The sequence below is a fragment of the Pygocentrus nattereri genome, chromosome 13 (assembly GCF_015220715.1).
Source record: "Pygocentrus nattereri isolate fPygNat1 chromosome 13, fPygNat1.pri, whole genome shotgun sequence".
NCBI classification, from domain to species: Eukaryota; Metazoa; Chordata; class Actinopteri; order Characiformes; family Serrasalmidae; genus Pygocentrus; species Pygocentrus nattereri.
Window position 1 is genome coordinate 3,631,204 of NC_051223.1, and position 20,856 is coordinate 3,652,059.

Here is a 20,856-nt window from a genome sequence, read left to right on the forward strand (position 1 = left end):
TTTCTTTACAGTGGTGGTGGCCAGGGGTTGTGATATCTGCCGCAGAAACGCAGCTATCTGAACATTTATTTTCTGAGTTTTATTTGTAATATTGATAATGCTAAAATGCTAATAAAAAGTCTGTTTTTTAAACAATGTCCTGTTTATACTCTTTCACTCTGAATGAATAAAAAATAAGACATCTGATGCCACAACTGCCATTATAAACAATCATTTAGGTGTTAATTATCAGACTATTTGGAGCCCAAGCTACGTTGTGTGGTAGCTTTTGGAGTCAATAAACGATTCGGACGTCTGGTTCCTATCACTGCCACTGTAAAAATCAAGGCTCGGGACGTTTATCTGCAGAACGGCGCACTTCACATCCGATTTCCGTGAATGACCTTGTTTACATATTAACAATTTAATTGGGTAGAAATTCGGAAAGTTCAGTGGATTTCCCCTTTAATGTTTTTTTTTCCAAACCGTTTTGTGATAAGCCCCCGCCTCCAGCGCTACGATTGGTTTGTAGTTCGTCCCCGCAAGCGGTCCGCGTAATCCTATCGGACGAGGCTGGATAACAACGGCCAATGGCAGTGGTATAATTTGCATAATTTCTCTCGCATTATTGCTAACCAATCGCAGCGCCAGACGAGGGACGCAGTTAGCCAATCCCAGCGGAGTGAGGCGGGACTTGTCAGAATGCGCATGGGGGAAGAAATCCAAAACGCTGGAGCCTCGCTGACATCCAGCGCGAGGAGTGATGCGCGTGATGGACGAGGGCTCGTAACGGACTCGGATCGACCGTTGCAGTTCAAATCAGAACCGGCCAAGATTATTTCCCCGCATACGGTGCAGCTCCTCCACAGACTCCACGGTATATAACAAAACTTTTCCATGTTCTTTTTTCTCGCTCGACTGAAATATGTGTAGTTGTTGTCATTTCTTCTCGCATGAAGAAGGTAGGGTGAAACTGTGAGGTGAAGTCCGTCAGTGTGGTTTCTTGGAAACGGTTTATTTTGTTTGTAGTAGAGAAGAGTCCTGTCAGAAAACAACTCGACGAAATGACCGTCACGGAGCTTTTTTAGGGGATTGAATCCGTAAAATATTATGAATTTAGAGCTGAGCTTCGGCGACACGGCCAGAGGTGCGAGGTCGAAGTTGGGCTCCTATTCTCCAGCTTCTTATTCGAACGTTGCCGTTCCACCTTAAATGGCGCAGCAGCCACTGCTAGAAAGTGGCTCCAGAATGCAAGTGCCGCGCCGTTTAAGGTGGAACGGCAAAATTCGAATTAGAAGCTGACTTGAGCTTCGTGTCAGGGGTGTCGAAGTTTGTGACCAACCGAAAGGTGAAAAATATGTGGACCAGTGGACCAGTGTTTTTGGCGTGTGTGTATGAAGTGACCGGGGGTCTGCGCAGAATAGTAACCTGTCACTTTGAATGTGAATTTTGCTGGTCTGCGCCACGGAAAAGGCTCCTTTTTGGCACATACAGTACTTCAGTGCATCTAAACGTCGTGTTGTGTTGTCAATAATATTAGAAAAAGGTGGAGGTCCGAAGTTATCCGGACCAAACGGTCGCCATCCTTTCTTCTGGAGACCAACCTGCAGGGGTCACTTCCAGCCCAGTTCTGTTCAACCAGACGGTCTCTTCAGAAGAGCTTGAAGAGTACCCTACCTGCACGGTTCGCTTCCAAGCCAGAGCTAACACACCTGGCCCAGTTGGTCAGGCTCTTCTATCCACCTGCAGAGTTCAGGTCAGGTGTTTGGTCAACTCTGCAGGTGGACAGATATCCAGGAAAAAGTCTGGTGACCACTGCTTTGGACAAACCATTAATCTTTTCTGTCAGGATTTTATAGACTGTTGCCGGCTCTGTGGAAGCTTTCAGCTCACCACTGTTTCTTATTGCTTCTGAAGAGGTACAGTTGCAGTAAACTGTGGTTGCAGTATGCTTTCCTGCAAGGTTATTACCTGGAATTTACAAGCAGGGAGGAGAAAATTAAAAAGTATATTGCAGAGATGTGAAACCACAGGTTAAATGTGGTAACGACTTAACTTTTTATGGTGTTGTAATAACAGGCATACTGTGTGTGGCATAACAGTGTGGCTACTCTTATAATGGGTGGAATGAATGGCCTGTCGTGTGCAGGTAAGTGTGGCGCAATTTAGAATTGTCCGTATTTATAACCTGCAGGACCCTCCAAGACTGTGCCGCGTTGTTTGTCCAGTATAAACATCATCAACATTATTACCATCATGTTTTAATTTTTATAATGCCTCTCCCAAGCTCAAGGATGCTTTCTGTCCTTCGATCATATAGAAGAAATGCCCACAGTAAGCCCACCTAAACCTCACTAAACATGCCTAATGTAACCTTTTACTTTTTAGTGACATATCTTGCGATGACACGAAAGACCATGCTCTGTTTTAAATGAGCAACCAAATTTTACATTATTTATTTGCAGAAGCAGTGAAAAAGATTCCTTTTAGCCTTTAAGCCCACCTGTATTCCCAGCTACATCAGATTTGTTTTAGAAAACATGTTCATTTTATTGACTGATAGGTGTGTGAACAACAGAAACGCGCTTTAAGAGGCGCTAAGGACACCGACTGGGAACTGTTGTTGATCATTTGCTTTCAGTAGTTCGTGCATTCAAGAAAGAACTGTTCATACAAAGTAAATGATTAATCATAGTGTTTTTAATCGACTCGGCCTGTCGATATACTTGTTGCATTTATTTTGTCGTTCAGATCCTCGCTGAGCTGTTTATCTTTACAAAACACGACATTTCTGCAATGCGAGTTTGGGAGTCGGGTAGTCTCTTTGCCTTTTTGTCACATTTGTGGTATGAAGAGAATAAAGCTGTTACTGCAGCTTGTCGGTTGAGTAGCGGGATCTGTAATAACGTGATGAAGACTGAATGGGAATTTAATAGTAATTCCTCTGTTGCGCTGGAACTGGTGGTTGAAGAATCTGTGGTATGTGTTACTGGCGGTTTTGCAACAGTCCTCTTTCGCCCTTTCTCTGTGATTAACTGAATGCCCGAATGATCCAAGTGTGATCAAGGGATACTGCTAATGTTGAAAAGAGTGGGTGAAATTTAATTAACTCAGTGGCTATACGGACACATCATATCCCATATATATGGGAATCGGTCTGCAAGGAATCACATGACTCTGGGTGAAAGGTTAATGAAACTGGACCGGAGAAAGTGCTGCATTGAATTGCCTGTTTTAACATGAATCAAGTGCATTGAAGAAATGTATCTTTTAGTTTGCTGACTTTTGGGAATAACTTGATGAGTATCAAACGATGTTGTGGCAAACACATATCACAGTACTTGAAAATATGTTCACAGTACACAGTATATAGATACTTTGAGGGGTGGGCGATATGAACGTGATATCATGGTATTTTTGAGTTGTTCGGATATTGACGCTGGGATATGACGATTCTACGACCTCGACCACTATTACTACTTTAAGAGAAGGGGAATAGACACCTCCATGAGAGTTGGGGGCAAGGTCTCAGACCCAGACAGCAGGGGTTCATAATAAACTGCTAAGAGAAGCGGGGCCAGTTTGTCTCGAAATATTTTAAAGGATTCAACCGGGAATCCGTCCGGACCAGGTGGCTTGTTGGTTTGCATGACATTAATTGAAGCAGCAATTTCTTCTAAATGTAGTGATGCATCAAGTTCCTCTGTGGCAGTGGGATTTACAGAGGGAAACACTAATTCTTCAAAAAACTGAGACATCTCAATGTCGTCTGATTTTGATTCAGATTGATAGAGTCTCGAATAAAAAGATTTAAAAGCAGCATTGATAGACAGTGAATCCGAATATTATACACCTGCAGAGTCCTTAATTTGAGTGTACGCAACAACTGTTGCTCAGCAACGGTTGTGGTAATAAGATTAGCTTCGGCCTGTAGCTCCAGTCGGCGTTTCAGCAATGCAGGCGTTGGGTTAACTGAATTAAGTCTATCCACGTCTGCTATTTTTGTCATTAAATCTTGTAGCTTGAGTTTATGCGATCTGTTTAAATGTGTTGTATATGAGATAATTTGCCCACGCAAATAAGCTTTAAGAGATTCCCAATAGAGAGAAAATGAAGTTGTGTCATTCTTATTTATGGCAATAAAATCATCAGTGGAGGATAAAATGAAAGTATTAAATGTATTGTCTGATAGTGACCACTATTACTACTGTTAATAACGATAATCGATAGAAATAACAATATCGACAACGGCGATAACAACATTACTAACACTACTATTATCATAATAAAGTCGAACAGTTAATCATAATTGCAAATGGAATGTTTTCACAGCTCTTTGCTTTTACACTTGCTCTGTCTAGTTGCATGCTGTCAGTGGCGAGTGCCAAAAAAAATTGGATTCCTTCATTCTGTGGGGGCGGGGCTCTTTCTTGTTTACATTTTTTTCAGCTTTATACCAGCATACGTCCCACCTCCTGGTACAAAATAAACAATGGAACACAAAGGAAGTCAAACAGCTGGTAAAAAAATAAAGTATGATGAACCGTGCAGTTTATGCAGTTTATATACTCTGTTTGTATAACACAGGCATTTGCTTATCCCAGATGTTGGGCTGTATGTGACAGACCGATTTCAGACGTAGGTATTATTATGACCCTGTTTGTTTAAATGTAGCCAATGTGTTTTCCAAGTCATATCTCTATTTAAAATAGCTGGTGGCTTTTCTTACATTCTAAAATTAATTTTGTTTGTGGTGTAAAATTTCATTTATTAAATTAAAGAGGAGGTCTGCTGTGTTTTTACCCAGACTTTAAAAGGCCCATATAATGGAAAACCATTTTTTTATTTTGAATTCATTCCTTTTGTGAGCACATTTGCATATATTTACCTATTCAGCCTACAGGATTTTAGCCCCACCCATTCACACTGAAGTTACATGGAGTGTTTCAGCCTGGACTGCTTTTTTGATGAGGCACAATACAGAGCAGCCTTTTACATACATCAATCTTAAAGGCACAGCGACTAAACAGCGTGTTTAATTCTGAAAGATAAGTTGGAAAATGGTTCTGGAAAAATGAGTTATGTTATGAAGTTTTTGGTATTTTAATCCACACAAATTAAATGCATTCATTGGACCTGAAAATGTAGGAGATAGATCCTTTAAAATTGACGTTTCTCATCATTCGTAATTGTGCATAGCAATTATAGCTGGCCTATAGCTTTAGTAATGAGAAACTTATCACTTCAATTTCTAAGCCTTCTAAAGCCCTGGTGAATCTCTCTTTTGAAAATGGGAAACTCACAAGATAGTCATGTGTGTCCTTAAATGTTCAACTCAAAAAAATGTCTTTATTTTTGAATTTGTGCAAGTCCATTGTAGCCACACTGACATTGAAAGCAGAAAGTCCTACAACATAAAATAGGATGTCACTGTTAGTCTACAAATATTCAGAGTAAAAACCTTAAATATACAAAGACATGCATGAAAAGGAGATTTATTTGGGCTTTTGAAGGCTTAAGCGATTGCTCTGTTGGACTTTGTTTAATCCCAGTCAATATCTGGTTTCATGTAATATTAAATGATTAATTTGGACAGGATTAAGTTGGATAGTTGGTATTTTCTGTGTGTAAATGTTGACAACGTAAGTACTGCTGTGGTTGGAATTTATATTTCTAGTTAATTTTTCAGAATGATAATGCACTTTCAAGTAGAAGTGTGCACTGTGTTGTTCATTTGTTACGAAAGGTCCTAAAGTGCATGCGACTACCACTGTTTCATTTTTATTGTTTTCAGTGTAAGTATAATTACTGGATTACAGTGTTGAGCATAAACAACAGTTAAAGCTCTGCAGAGTTTCTTTCTCTGATTGAATTTGCTTCATGGACATTTACCAGATATATGTAGGTCATTTTAGATGATTTTATCAGTATCCTTAAAATAATTCTGTGTGCACTCCTGCCAAAGCAGAAATGAGATCTTTTTCCTTGCATATCACTTGCAAATCATATCATACATATCAGGTAAAGAGCAATGTTATATAATGTGTTATTTATAGTTATTTTACCATATGAACCAAAGCTTATGATATTTTTGTTGTCAGACATTTCATAAAAGACTTAAGTGGGGTTTACTAAAATGATGACCATGTCTTACAGCAGGGGTGCGCAGTCTTATCCGCAAAGGGCCAGTTGGCTGCAGGTTTTCACACCAAACAGGCTGGAGCACACCTGTCTCCACTTGTTTAATCAGTTCATCTCACACTTCAAACATTCAATCAGGTGATCTAGTGCTAATGCTAGAGTGAAAACCTGCAGCCACACCAGCTTTTCTGCGGATATGATTGGACACCCCTGTCTTACAGTAACCAATAAACAACAGTAAATCGTCCTATGTCCTACATTTTTCATGTATTTACTTCTGATTTCTGCTGATGCCCACTTGTAAATTATGTGTGGTTTTATGTACCAAAAATGTTATAATTCATTTTTACGTCATTATTTTCTGACCTTTATTTATCAGTTAATTAACCAGGTTCTTTTCATTACTGTGCCTTTAAGATTCATATAAGTGAATGACCTCTGTTCTATTTGTCTTTTTGTCTTATCTTTTGGGGAGCGTATTGCACATTTGGTACCATTAATAATGTTTACAACTGACAACAGCATTGCATATTGTGCAGCGCAAAGATTTCCATTATAGTACAATAGCCTAGCCTAGTACTTTTTACCTAGAATATCCACAGAATGTTAGAGTAGAACCTCTGAAACTCCTTTTAACTCTTTTTTTCTTTTTATTTGCTTTAAATTGTCCATAATGTACATACATTATATGTAAAGAATGGCTAGTCTCTTGGGGTTACCATATTTCTTTCTCTTTTTCTAAAAAAGAGTGAAGTAACACATTTTATATCTATTTTTAAGGCACTTTATAATGACACAAATGTTCTGCAAAACAGAAGAAATTTTTAAATAAACATAATTATGGTTTAAAAATACTAAAAATGGTAAAAAAAAAGCATAAAATAAAAAAAACTTTAAATTATTTAAATTGCTTCTCAAAAAGAGATTGCATGAGATCTGTGTCCTCCGGTGTGACAGCACAGGACACACCAAAGGAAGTTTCAGCCTTTTGTGTCAGTTAATGACCATGGTATTCCTAGCTAACCTGTCATTAGCAGTTAGCAAGACACATTTGCATAATAGTTCATTTTTATGTAGTTAAACATAGTTTTTGAAAGCAAAAAGTCAGGGGTGTCACACCAGAGGACAACAAAACTTTGAGTGGTCTAAAAAACAGAAAGTTTGAACAATTCTGAGACACAAACTTACCATGTCCATGTCATGGGTTTCGCAGAGGGCTACAGTAACATGACCTTAAAACGGGATCCTTCAGCTGAATAAAGGTGTCCATGGGCAACATGCTGGTACATCACCCACTGAGGAGAAAATACCTTGTGTAGAGCACAAGAAGTCCTCATGAACATCCAACGTGGCTCTGATTAGTGCTGTTAGCTCCTTAACTTATCTGTCCTTTACTCGTTTAATGCAAAAATCTACCTGTGTCCCTTGGCTGTTTTGGAATAATAAAGCATATTTTAATATGCATTATTCTGCGTAGTGCTATACTTTTGTGCAGCACCAGTACTTTTCTCCTTCCCTGCGGTTAACTGGATATCTGTTCATGAGCTCCTCTGCATTCTCGTATCAAAATTTGTCAGAATGCACATCCCTGGAAGGACATGCAAATTAGCAAAGAGGTCTGCTAAATAAATTTGCCTTAAGTTATTTGCTGTGTACATGGCTCTTCTCTTGATACTCTCCAGAATGTGTAGCTCATTGCGAAATAACAGTGGGGACAACCATACTACAAAAAAATCTTTTATTTAAAAAAAAAAAAAAAACAAGGAAAATTAGATTTTTTTAAGAAAGGGCCCGTAGCATATTGAAAATATGCTTGAATGTGACTCATTCAGCTGTTATTACTACACCACTTGAACATTACATATTATACACATAAAAGTGCTTATTTTTTGTGCAGTAATCAAATTTCAGCATTTCTTTATTTTAATGATCTAATTTAGCCTCTGAACTTAAGGTAATTACCAAGCTTGATATTTATTACTTTCTTTTATATACAAAGTAATTCGATTACCACCCACGTGTTTACTTGATATGTTCTAGCCCACATATTTGTCAAATAAAGTTGTAGAATTGTTTCATGATCTCAGCTTAATCATACCCTGGAGTGATTCATGTAGAAGCTCAGAAATGTTGAATAGATGATGTTGATCTAAAAGAAATTCAGAGAGTTTAGACTACGTTCAGAATTCAAACTGCATTCCAGAGCATAGCCTCCTTTGTATTATTTTAAACTGATTAGCCTCCTGCTCTGTTTTACCATTTCGTCTTTCAGTGTTTTCTAAATGATAAGTGACCCGAGGAGAGTTTTAGGCCTTTGCTCATTGTATAGCAGCATTTGTGTTTTAATGAATTAAAATCAAATATTTTGGGGAGTAGCCGAAATCTGTGTGATCAAAGACAACCAGAAAACATGGCAGCTGCTAGATATATAGATGAGTTTCAAATAAGCCTGGCTTTGAAGAGTGTATGTTGCTGAGGTGCTGCATTATGCACTTTATTTGCACGCTTCAGTAATTCAGTTCATTTTTTGAGTGTTTGGATGTCTTAACTTCCAGTTGATCCATTTTTATGTGGCTCTTCTTCTTCACTTATGTACTTTGTACCCTCAACTTTACTGCTTTTATACACAGTCCTATATATGGCTCATTTTGTTTTCATTTTATTTTAATTTTGGTGATAGTTCATCCATCTCTCACTGGTTATTTTGAAAATACACTATTTTTGAAAGTACACTAACCTATACAAGTACAAGTATTGATATAGTTATGTATATTATAGGGATGGCAGTCAATAACCTTTATCCGATTACCACCAAAAGATAGAGAAATTAGATGTAATATAATCTGCAATGCAGGGCAATATTAGCACCAGTGATTTACATTTTACAGCAGCTATAATATAAACACAAACATTTGAAGTGTGTAACGTTTAAGTAACATTTACAGTATCACGGTGAGTCCTTAGGTAAAGATTTAAATTTACATTCTCTGAATATTACTGGAGGTGCATGCTAGCTGGGGGCAGTCATGGGCTGGAGGTGAGGGAACCAGCCCTGTGACCAGAAGGTCGGCGGTTCAATCCCCTCGGCTGACAGTCCATGACTGAGGCGTCCTTGAGCGAGACACCTAATCCCTGACTGCTCGCCGGTCGCCGTGGATAGGGCTGCCCACTGCTCCGGGCAAGTGTGCTCACTGCCCCCTGGTGTGTGTTCAGTAGTGTGTATGTGGTGTTTCACTGCATGGATGGGTTAAATGCGGAGGTCTAATTCCACAGTGACAAATGGTTCTAAGTTCTAATTCTGGCCTGTTAGCTGTCTGCTGACCTGATCAGCTTACTCTAAGGGCAGCATTCAGAACTGCATTTAGCAGCATTAACTGTGGTGCTGTGTGTAGGTTTTTACATAAGCAATTCAAAAGAACTGGTTTGGTAAAATGATTTGGACTTTTCATTGTTATTTACCAGGAGACGGGCTGATCCATGTCGGGTTGTGTGCTTTTCAATTTGCATATTCATAGAGTCTGGATTTCTTCCATTCCAATTTCGAAGCCGCTTCTCCGTCAGGATCGCGGGGGGTTGCTGGAGCCTATCCCAGCAGTCATCGGGCGGAAGGCAGGATAGTCTGGATTTCTTGATGAGGGTAATAGGCATGCGTGTTTCTGGCTTTATCTGTTGTCGGATGATTTTTGGAATTGCCACATCAAGTAATTTATATATATATATATATATATATATATATATATATATATATATATATATATATATATATATAATTATATAAATTGGATTCAATTAAAAATGCATTGTCTTTAAAATATTATTTTAATTAATACCAAAATTGTTTGGCATAGCAATAGTGCCCACTAAGACTGTTTGCAGTTGTATTTGGTTTGTTTAATTGGGTTAGATGTCAGGAATGCGTCAGGCCACTCTGGTCATTGAATAAGAAGCAAGAAACTTGATCGGTAGTTTACCAGTATTGAGAATGTGACTATTCTTAAATACCCAGTCCACCAGTGGGCCCAAGGTTATACTACACACTACTATAATTAAACAATAACTTAGCTAGGTTGCATTGTGACTACTGATCAGTAGCCCTGACCTGTATAGTTTTGAAGGTCTTTGAACGCCTGGTCCTAGCCCACCTGAAGGCCAATACAAACACTCTCCTAGATCCCCTGCAGTTTGCATACAGAGCTAACAGGTCTATCTATGGCACAATAAAGATGGTGCTAGACTTCAGGTGCAGCGCTCCCTCCCTAATCCCCTTCAGTATCAACAGCTCTGTGGTTTCCACTGTGAAATGAACTTGGCCCTGCACTTCGTGCTACAGCATTTCGACAGTCCTGGAACCTATGCTATACTTCTGTTTGCAGACTTCAGCGCGGCTTTCGACACCGTAGTGCCTGAGCTGTTGCAGGTCAAGCTGTCCCAGCTGTCTGTGCCAGATCCCATCTGGTGGTGCATCATGGATAACAGGTGTGGCTAGGAAAACACACTTCAGACCCCCGGACCCTCAGTAAACACATTTCAGACTGGTGGACCCTCAGTACTGGTATACCACACGGTTGTGTGCTCTCACCCCTTCTTTTCAGTCTCTATACCAATGACTGTATCTCTAAGGAACAAGCTGTGAAGATCCTGAAGTTTGCAGATGACACCACTGTGGTGGGCCTCATAGCCAACGGGGATGAGTTTGCCTCAGTTTGGGTATAGTAACTATCCATCCATCCATCCATCCATCCATCCATCCATCCATTTTCTAAGCCGGTTCTCCGTCAGGGTCACGGGGGTGTAGTAACTGGTGCAAGTTATTCAGTAACAACTTTGGTTTACTCAGTAACTAGTGGTGTTATTCTGCAGTTAAGGGCGCAAGGATGTGAAGTTTGGACCCACATACAGTATATGGGCTTAAATAATATGAAGGCAGATGAGTTGTGTAACTAAAGCAATTTGTCTGTCAGCAGGCTCTATTTTCTAGTGACAGGTTACTCAGAAACAGCTCCAGTAGGCTAGTGCAGTGTGCAGCTGTGTAATATGTGACAGAATGTTAACATGTTTGCAAACAGCAGTTTCTCAAATAAACTCAAGAACAAGCTGGTTTCTTTCTAAATTGACAACCTAATGATTGGCTATGGACCGTAGCCTTCATACAAAGCTTTTTTAAATGAAACAATGCATAATGTCTCTTTGAATTTTCTCCAGTTTTCTGTCTTTTATTTGGAACAGAGTTCAGAATGTAGTAGGTAATCAAGTAGGTCTTCTTGAATAAAATTGAAAAAAAGTGAAAGAAACAGCGTTGCTTTTGAATAAAAAGCTGGGTCAGGATGAGAAAAAATGACACTACTTGTTTACAGTAATAATTCAGTAGAAACAGTAATAATTCACAGTACAATGAAAAATCAGTGATTCTAGTTTTTTGTTATATATTAATGAAATTGGTATTTGTAGAAGAAAATTATGCTAAAGTACAGAATGTCAGAATTCAGTAAAAAGTTTGTAGTTTTATATAATTTTACCAGTGCTCCATATCATCTCCTCCAGCTGTACAGACATTGATGTCATAGTCAAATTAATCTCATGTCAGGTGTTACTGTACTTATAGGTCTTTCAGTGTGATTTTGGAGATCGTCCAGGGTTATGGAACCAATGATGAACACTGTGAGCTGTTGTACAGTTATGGTGGATTCACTCTTGTTGAAGCGGAGGACATAGAATGCTTTCTGTTCAGGGGTCTCCATCTCCTCGCACACTGAAGAAAGTCTGTGACCCCCTCTTTCAATTGATATGTGATTGGTTCCTAGGTGCCTTGCGGTTGTAGAAAATATGACGCTTTGAAATCCGATGAATCTTTTTAAGGCACCCTTTATTTTTAATATGCTTATTTTTGATTATCCAGCAGTTAACTTTGACATAGCAATGTTATTGGCTGATATAAGTGCAGTCTTACATCACTTTACAAAGAACCACTCCACATTATCTGTAACCTAGTAATGGTTATCATTTAATACAATTATTTGTCATTTGGTAATGTAAAAAACTGTCTTTTAATCGATCAGTAAAGACAAATTATTCAGTTTCAGAGGATATAAACACCACCTTTTCAGGTTTGATACAATTTTCAATTCTGAGGTCAAGATTTGTCTTGATTTTACAGAGCTCTAATTATGTAGTACATAGATTATGTTTGATCAATGGTAGATGAGAGATGCTTGAAAGGGAGTGAGAGGCTTATTGATGATAATTCTTACATTATATTACATTCCCATACATCGTTTCAAATATTCCTTTTTTGATTTTTCAATATTGTATTAAAAAGATACCTTATTACTTACCATTTGCCGGCCCACTCTTCCTGCAGACTTTCCTTCTTGAATTCCTTTGAAAAAGATTCATCTTCACCTCATCTGTCCATAAAACTTTGTTCTAGTACATCTTTCATGGCAAATTTGGCCTTCCTGTTCTTGGTGCTGATGAGAGGTTTACATATTCTATATTTCTCCGCTCTTCAGAATTTTCCATGAATAATAAATCATGATGCTTTCACCTCTACACACCTCTACTTTGCAGATTGTCTGAGATGTTATTGGCTGTTATTTTGGGAGCTTTCTTTTCAGCTTTTAGAGAGATTTTTCTGTCATTACTTGCTTTCTAGAATTACCTGATCTTCTCAACTTAGATACGTCTCTAGTAGTTTCAAATTTGTCTTATTCCATATTTATTTTGTGATGTCCAGTTGTTATGTCCATTTTTTGCCTTAATCTCATCTCCAAAATGTCTTGCTTTTCAGTCATACTCAGTTCTGCAGTTCAGCGTTTCATTTCAGGATCTAACAGCAGGCTTGATGATATTCAGCTAGTTTGGAAATTTCTAACGCAGGTTGTTCCCACCCTAATAAATCTGTGCACATTCTTATTTACATGACATCTGTTTCTGCAATATCTTTTTAATGGCTTGGTTCAGATGTGTTGGGAGCAAGGACGTTCAGATGTGTTGTGGACTGTTTAGTGGGCTCCGGGTTTTGGGCCGAGAAGCAATGCTCTTTATGCATTTCACTTCAAAGTCTGGCTACAACCAGTGCTACACATTCTTTTGTGTGTGCAGCATTGTTCTAACATGCTCGGCTTGTATGAAATACATGACCCAAAAAAAAACACACATCTTTAGAAGCTTCAAACACATCTTTTGATCTGAAATACAGTCCATGAATATACAAAGCCATCAGTCAGTAACTGTGACTGGGACTTGGGTGCACACACTTGAGCCCTGCGTGCATGTATGAGAAAAGTAAACATACCTAATCAGGGACGTTCGTGTCTTTTACTTGCATTCACTGTATCCAGCTGAACAGCCATAGTTAGTCTTACTGAGTGAAATGGAGAACATGTTTTTGAAGCATTTGGTAGATATTGATATTTGGAATATTGGTTGATATCCCTTAACACTTTCACCCAGAAAGATGTTTTTAACACCCTGATGTAAAATACTGTGTGTGCCTTTTCTGCTTTGATGGTGAGCAGACATTGTGCATTTCTGGTGGTCCTGCCATGTGTTGACCTGCATAGTACCTTCCCTTAGAGAAATATTGACTTCTAGTAGCAGGTTAAGCTTGTTGGGCTTATGAGTGGTCCTTTACCCAGTAATTACCCAGAGAATTTGAAGCAAGTTTGATATCATTACATATTTTCTTTCAGTACTGTGAAGTACTTCTGAGTGAAACATGGCAGCAGGGAGGGCTCTCAGAGCTAGCTCAGGTTGACCGAACAAACAGATGAATGGATATTCTTGTTAGCTCAGTTAAGCTTGCTAGGCCAGCTTTCACTTGGCCATTAGTTTTCTCTTAGTAAAAGCAAAGAGTCTTTTTATTTCAGATCTTGATGGACACAAAACCCTTTGCAAATGTTGTACATAAAAATGGCATGAAATAACACTAAGTTGAACAACAACACAGCAAGTAATATCACTGAATTTAGCTCGGATGTGGGTTAGCAGTTACATTCTGATACCAGGCTACCAGAGGTGGACGAAGTACACAAATCACGTACTTGAGTTAAAGTAGAGATACCCAAGGTAAAATATTACTCCAGTAGAAGTCCTTACTCTAGACCTCGACTTGAGTAAAAGTACAAAAGTATTTGCCTTCAAATGTACTTAAGTATCAAAAGTAAAAGTACTAAAAGAGTAATTCTGGCTCTGATGTCCTGTTATCATTTTTGTAACAAGACTGGCTTCTTGAACTCATTTTAGGTGAAAATACTCCAGTGTCTCTCTTGGTAAACCAGTCTTTTGATAAAATGTCATTCATTAGTCTGACACTGATCTGCTGCGCTGACATTGAACCGTGTGCTGCACTGGGTCGGTATGACCAACTGGTCAAAACCAGCTCAGAACAAAGTGACCACCGTGCCCTGATTGGTATTCTTTTGTTTTGACGTTACGTTTTTATACACACAGAAACCAAAAGGAACCACAGATTTCTCAAAATGTAGGAGGAAAAAGTCGGATATTAGACTCTGAAATGTAGTGGAGTGAAAGGAAAAAGTCGCCCGAAATGGAGATACTTAAGTAAAGTACAGATACACGAAAAAACTACTTAAGTACAGTAACGAATTACATTTACTCAGTTACTGTCCACCACTGCAGGCTACCATAACCATTCAGATAACTGGATTCTACACAGTGGTGCAGCTAATAGGACAAGACAGTCCTCCTGCTTCATGGATGGGTTTTTAAATATACCAAAAAGGCTAAAAGGGTTGACATACTATCGCTTTTGTAATTCTGCGTTATATTCTCATTTTCAGCTCCTGCCAAAACTGTAGATCCTGAAGTTAATGCAGTGCAAACTAAGCTAATGATTAGCACACGGATGGTAACTTGCTAAAAGAAATTAAATCTCAAAGCTTTAAAATCAAACCGTGTTCATTTACGTGCTCTGTATGCTCACACAACGAGTTTACAGCGAAATAGAAGCCAAATATGTAGTAAGACACTTCAGGAAAAATGGGTTTCGTTAGTGAAATAGATATGATGAGGTTGAAGTCGGCTTCCTGTTTCCTGGTTCCACCTTAAATGTTGCAGCAGTTGCGTTCTGGCACTTCAGGCAACATGTGGCTTGTGTTTAACGTCACTGATCAGCTCTCAGAGTCGGCTAAGTTAGAGGAAAATAGGCCGACCGCATATTTGGACTGAACATCACACTGATACATAGCTGTTTGACCCTTCCATCTCTAGTAATTCTCATTACCATCTCAATTACTCATTTTATTATTATTACAATTAGTGAATTTACATAGGATTCGTAATTAGCACTAATTGTAGCATGATTAAAATTCAGCTGCTGCTGTTGAATTTGCCTCGTGTTTGCTGACCCAGTTGTATTTGATTGTTTGTTGCATTATTTTTCTGTGTCCTTGCAGACAGTCAGAATGTTGCGGACTTATCCTCCTCTCTGAGCCTCATCTGTTTGTCTATCATCCTCGCGTCTTTGTACAGCTTGGCGCAATCCTTCTGGGAGCGCCACAGAGAGGCTCTCCAAACCCAGCTCGGAGAGCGTCTGCCGTGGCTGATGAGTTTTGAAGTCCATCAGAATGCTCAAAGGCATTGTACCTTTGTACATTTGTTTTTGAGCTCAACTTCAGGGAGTTGTATTTATTGATCATCACAGCGTCTTTGATTCGGTTAACAATTTGTCTGCATGAGTTATGTTGTGAGGGGAGGACATCCAGTGACCTTATTTAGGGAACACAGCCAGGGACAGTACTAGCTTTGCTAGCTATAGTGTCCTGTCCCTTATGGCTCAGACTGAATAAAGAGGCTCTATAAGGGGTTTGGAACAATTCATGGTCTAAAAAAACAACATAATTCTGATTTGCTTGAGGCTGCAGCTGAGTTGTCTAGGATTAATCTGTGTTCTATATACATATAAGGTTTTCATTAAGCATAGTCTTGGCCAAAATTGCTGTTCCTCTGAGGAATCACATTTGCTTTAGTCTCTTTAATCTGTTTTAGAAACTGGCCTGTTATGTCTTTTTCCCATTTAGAGGTGAAGGCCCATTTCCACATTGTCATGGTTACTCGATGAAACCTTTACAATGCTTCAGCAATGATTGGTTGGCAGTTTGCATAATATTAATGTTTCTGTTAAATTCTGTGGGTTTCTTTCATGTGAAGTGTTACTCTTTCTTAGCAAAGCGGGTCTTTTTTTCCTGCAGTCATCTCCATAGCGTACAAGCATATGTACTAACATAAAGCTTGTAAATTCTAGGAAGTTCGTGAGTTTTTTTGGTAATATAAATGCAAACTTTTCATGCAGAAATATTCATTTTGTAAGCAACCATTTTTGTCCCCTAGCTTTTCCTAATTTCCATTAGTGCCACATTAATGGCGATGTAACCGCATTAGGTTTAATATTACTTTGGGTATTAGGACCAAACCAGAAACTTACTTTTACAGCATTTAGCAGACGCTCTTATCCAGAGCGACTTACAAGAAGAGCTTTGTCAATCTAGAGAAAGTATCTTTGCTAGTTACCAATAGCTTAGAGAAAAAGACGGTCCTGAGCTCAGATACTGCTAGAAACAAATATGTCACTGCAGACACCAAGAGAAAAAGAACCAGAGTTGAACGCAGAACTCTGAGCCATTCAATGCAATACAATAACAATAAGATACAATACAATAAACTACAATAAGAAACTGAGCTTGGGACAGAGGGGAGAACTCTGAGAAGATCGGGCAGCAGTTTTGGGTGACCGAGGAAGTTAGACCCCCATATAACTCAGCAAGAGAGAGCAGTCATGGAAGATTGGGAAGAGATGTGGAGAAGTTTTAGGCATGTAAAACTGAAGACAGAGGGGAGGTTTTATTGTAGAATGTAGAGGGGGAGGAGTTCTGGGTGTGGTCCTTCCCCATAATGAATTTATTTCAGAGGTTTTTAGGATGTACGTGTAACAAACATCCATTATACATGTTGCAGTGTGTGCATGTCTGTTTCTGAACACTAGTTGAGATCCCTGTTAGCAAGGCTCCATTCTTATTGATAAACAAACGCATTTAACCCTTGGATGCATGAGCGACCAATACCTACACTCTTCCATGAGTGGGGTCAAAAATGACCCCAATTAGAATCAATGTGTTTTTGCAATGAATTAAAAAAATGCCTTTAATTTTGGTTAAAGCTCATTATATTTATTATATTTGGGTCAACAAAAGACTGATTTTACATTTAGCATGCCTATTTATAACTTTTTATAAAATTTTTTCATAAGAAATAACATAAAAATTCTTCAAAAATTATTGTTAGTATGTCCATGTGTCTGCAGGACAAAAAAGAAAATGAACATACATAATACCAGAACACTGTCCACTCACATTTGCCCACACAAAATTATTTTGGGGTACTGGGGTACTGCATTTCCAACAGCAATTGGTGGCTTTGTCTTTGTTTCTTGGACACATCTGGCACCTCTTTCTCTTCTGTCTGCCCTCTTTGCCTCTCTCCTATTGCTGGTTTGCAGTTTTTGTCACTCCACACCTTCCCATTGCTTCAGTGATGTAGGTTGGTAGGTTCGGGGTACCTTCCAGTCGACTTTTCATGTGAAGAGTTACAAGGTCCTTTGAGAGCTCTGTGAGGAAATGTCGTCGTGCGTTGGTGATTCCTCTGGAAAATTCAGGGTGCTGAGCCCTAAAAAATGAGTAGGCGTTTAGAGTGGCTATATCGATCATGTTGTACCACAGCACCATGGGCCACCTCTGTGTCTGGCGCTTGCAGGTGTAGTTGCCAACCATCTGGTCAATGGTATCTACACCTCCTTTGGTCTGGTTGTAGAAGAGGATTGCTTCTGGTTTTTTCTTCTGGCTGTTTTCATCCACCATCTTGCTGTGGTGCATTGTGCTGAGAAGCAGAACAGCCTTTCCCTTTTTTCTGATATAGCTGATCATGGTCATGCTGCCATTGAACCCAAATTCAGTGCTGTGAACCTCCCTCGACTTGGAAGCCTTCATCACTGGAGGGATGTCTGGCTTGTTCTGTCGCAATGTTCCCACAATAGTCAGACCCTTCTCCAGGAGATGCTCTGCAAAAGGCACACTGGTGAAGAAGTTGTCTGTGGTGATGCTGTGACTTGTGTGTCTGAATCCACTGCACAGCTGATGGACAATATATCAATAATGATGTAATAGGTTACCTAACAGGTTAGCTTTTATTACAAGGAATCATGAATACAGCGAGTCTCTACAAAACAAATGCAGTAATATCCGCTAACTTACTAAGCTAGTGTAATGTTAGCTAGCTAAGTAAGCCAGCTGACACAATACTAACATTATTACTAACATTATGTAGTAGTTAGCTAACTAACTAGTGTCTACTTTGTTGACCAACATGATACTCTAAGACAGAAAAGGCATGGAGTTGATAAATGAAGATATTTACATGTATGCTGCTGTGACCTCCTGGTGGTGAGAATGCAGGCATCAGATGTGTAAATGGGACAGAAAATGTATCCTGACAGTCACAGTTGGTAAGAATCAAAAGGTTCCCAAAGCAAACCCTTGAGATTCTGTAGGAAATGCTTGGGGTCATTTTTGACCCCGCTTATGAAAAACTGGGGTAGTGACACGAAAACTGCAATTTCTTAAAATGTATAAAAACATTTTTAAAAATTCAAATGGCCTCAAGTCACAAACATGTTTTCTGAGGAATACCTGGAATATGGAAGTGTAAAATTTTTTCATTTTAATTTCAGAGATTTTGAAAAATAACAACCCTCGTGGTCATTTTTGACCCCACTTATGCATCTAAGGGTTAATTGCAATTCAGTGTGTTTATTATGGTTTCAGGCCCTTTTCCTTATATATAGTATGTGAATTTGTGCGTATTATAATATACTGATTACAATACATATTAGACAGTAACTGATCCTAGTTGGAAAGCTGAAATAACTTGTGTGTCGAGTGTAAGAACCATATTAGTAATGCATGTTGTGCATGAAAATACATATTTCTCTGAACGCCTTGTCTAAGTGCATGTATGTCTGTGCAGTGTAAAGCCATTTCTGACGCAGTTTAATAATAATACACAGATTGAGATCATATGTAATGAAATTAGGTTTATTTCTGACCTTTATGTCTTGTTTTATTTATGGATGTTCAGTATGGTAAGTGGTAAAGTGGCAATAAATATGAAATGTGGTGCTTCACCCTTTATGAAGTCTGCATACCTCGGCCTGTTTACATTTATTACACACCCCTGTGTGTTGAGTCTGCGAGGTACAGCAACATATTCTCTCTCCCTCTTTCTCTCTTTCTCTCTCTCTCTTTTTCTCACTTTCTCTTTTTCTCTCTCTTTCTTTCTTTTTGTCTCTCTCTTTATCTTTCTTTCTTTCTCTCTCGCTCTATCCCTCTCTTTCTCTCTCTCTTTCTTTCTTGCTCTCTTTCTCTTTTTCTCTCTTTATCTCTCTTTCTTTCTTTTTTCTCTTTCTCTCTCGCTCTATCCCTCTCCCTCTCTCTCTCTTTCTTTGTCTTTCTTTCTCTTTCTCTCTCTCTCTCTCTTTCTTTCTTTCTTTCTCTGTCGCTCTATCTCTCTGTCGCTCTTTCTCTCTCTCTTTCTTTCTTGCTCTCTTTCTCTTTTTCTCTCTTTATCTCTCTTTCTTTCTTTTTTCTCTTTCTCTCTCGCTCTATCCCTCTCTCTCTCTCTTTCTTTCTCTCTCTTTCTCTGTCTTTCTCTCTCTCTTTCTTTCTCTCTCTTTCTTTCTTTCTCTCTTGCTCTATCTCTCTCTCTCTCGCTCTATCCCTCTCTCTTTCTCTCTCTCTCTCCTTTTCTCTCTCTTTTTATCTCTCTCTTTCTTTCTCTTTTTTCTCTTTCTCTCTTGCTCTATCCCTCTCTTTCTCTCTCTCTCTCTCTCTGTCTCTATGTCTTTCTCTCTCTCTCTTTCTCTCTCTTTCTCGTTCTCGCTCTCTTTCTTTCTTTCTCTCTCGCTCTATCCCTCTCTCTTTGTCTCTCACTCTATCCCTCTCTCTTTCTCTCTCTTTTTCTCTCTATCCCTCTCTCTTTCTCTGTCTATCCCTCTATCTTTCTCTCTTGCTCTATCCCTCTCTCTCTCTCTTTCTCACTTTCTTTTTTCTCTCTCTTTATCTCTCTCTTTCTTTCTTTTTTCTCTTTCTCTCTTGCTCTATTCCTCTCTCTTTCTTTCTCTTTATCTCTCTCTCTATCTCTTTCTTTCATTTTTTCTCTTTCTCGCTCTGTCCCTCTCTTTCTCTCTATTTCTTTCTTGCTCTCTTTCTCTTTTTCTCTCTCTCTCTTTCTCTCTCTCTTTCTTTCTTTTTTCTCTTTCTCTCTCGCTCTATCCCTCTCTTTCTTTCTCCCTCTTTCTCTCTGTCTCTTTCTTTCTATTTCTCTCTCTCTCTTTCTTTCTCTCTTGCACTATCCCTCTCTTTCTCTCTGTTTTTCTCTCTCTTTCTCTCTTTTTTCTTTCTTTCTCTCTTGCTCTATCTCTCTTTCTCTCTCGCTCTATCCCTCTCTCTCTCACTCTCTTTCTTTCTCTTTTTCTCTCTCTTTTTATCTCTCTCTTTCTTTCTCTTTTTTCTCTTTCTATCTCGCTCTATCCTTCTCTCTTTCTCTCTCTCTCTCTCTCTCTCTGTCTCTGTCTTTCTCTCTCTCTCTCTTTCTCTCTCTGTCTTTCTCTCTCTCTGTCTTTCTCTCTCTCTCTTTCTCTCTCTCTGTCTTTCTCTCTCTCTCTCT

General features: G+C 38.9%; 1 protein-coding gene across 2 annotated transcripts in view; it reads left to right on the forward strand.

Annotated features, from left to right (window-relative positions):
• The first annotated feature begins 705 nt into the window (after nt 1-705).
• The window catches only part of LOC108431404 (cadherin-10-like), a 140,210-nt gene continuing 120,059 nt past the window's right edge, over nt 706-20,856 (forward strand). The window contains exon 1 of one of the 2 annotated variants that reach the window (XM_017704513.2): nt 706-856. The gene's annotated coding sequence lies outside the window, so the exon portion shown is untranslated. The remainder of the gene's footprint in view (nt 857-20,856) is intronic. The other variant, XM_037544317.1, reaches the window with a different exon arrangement.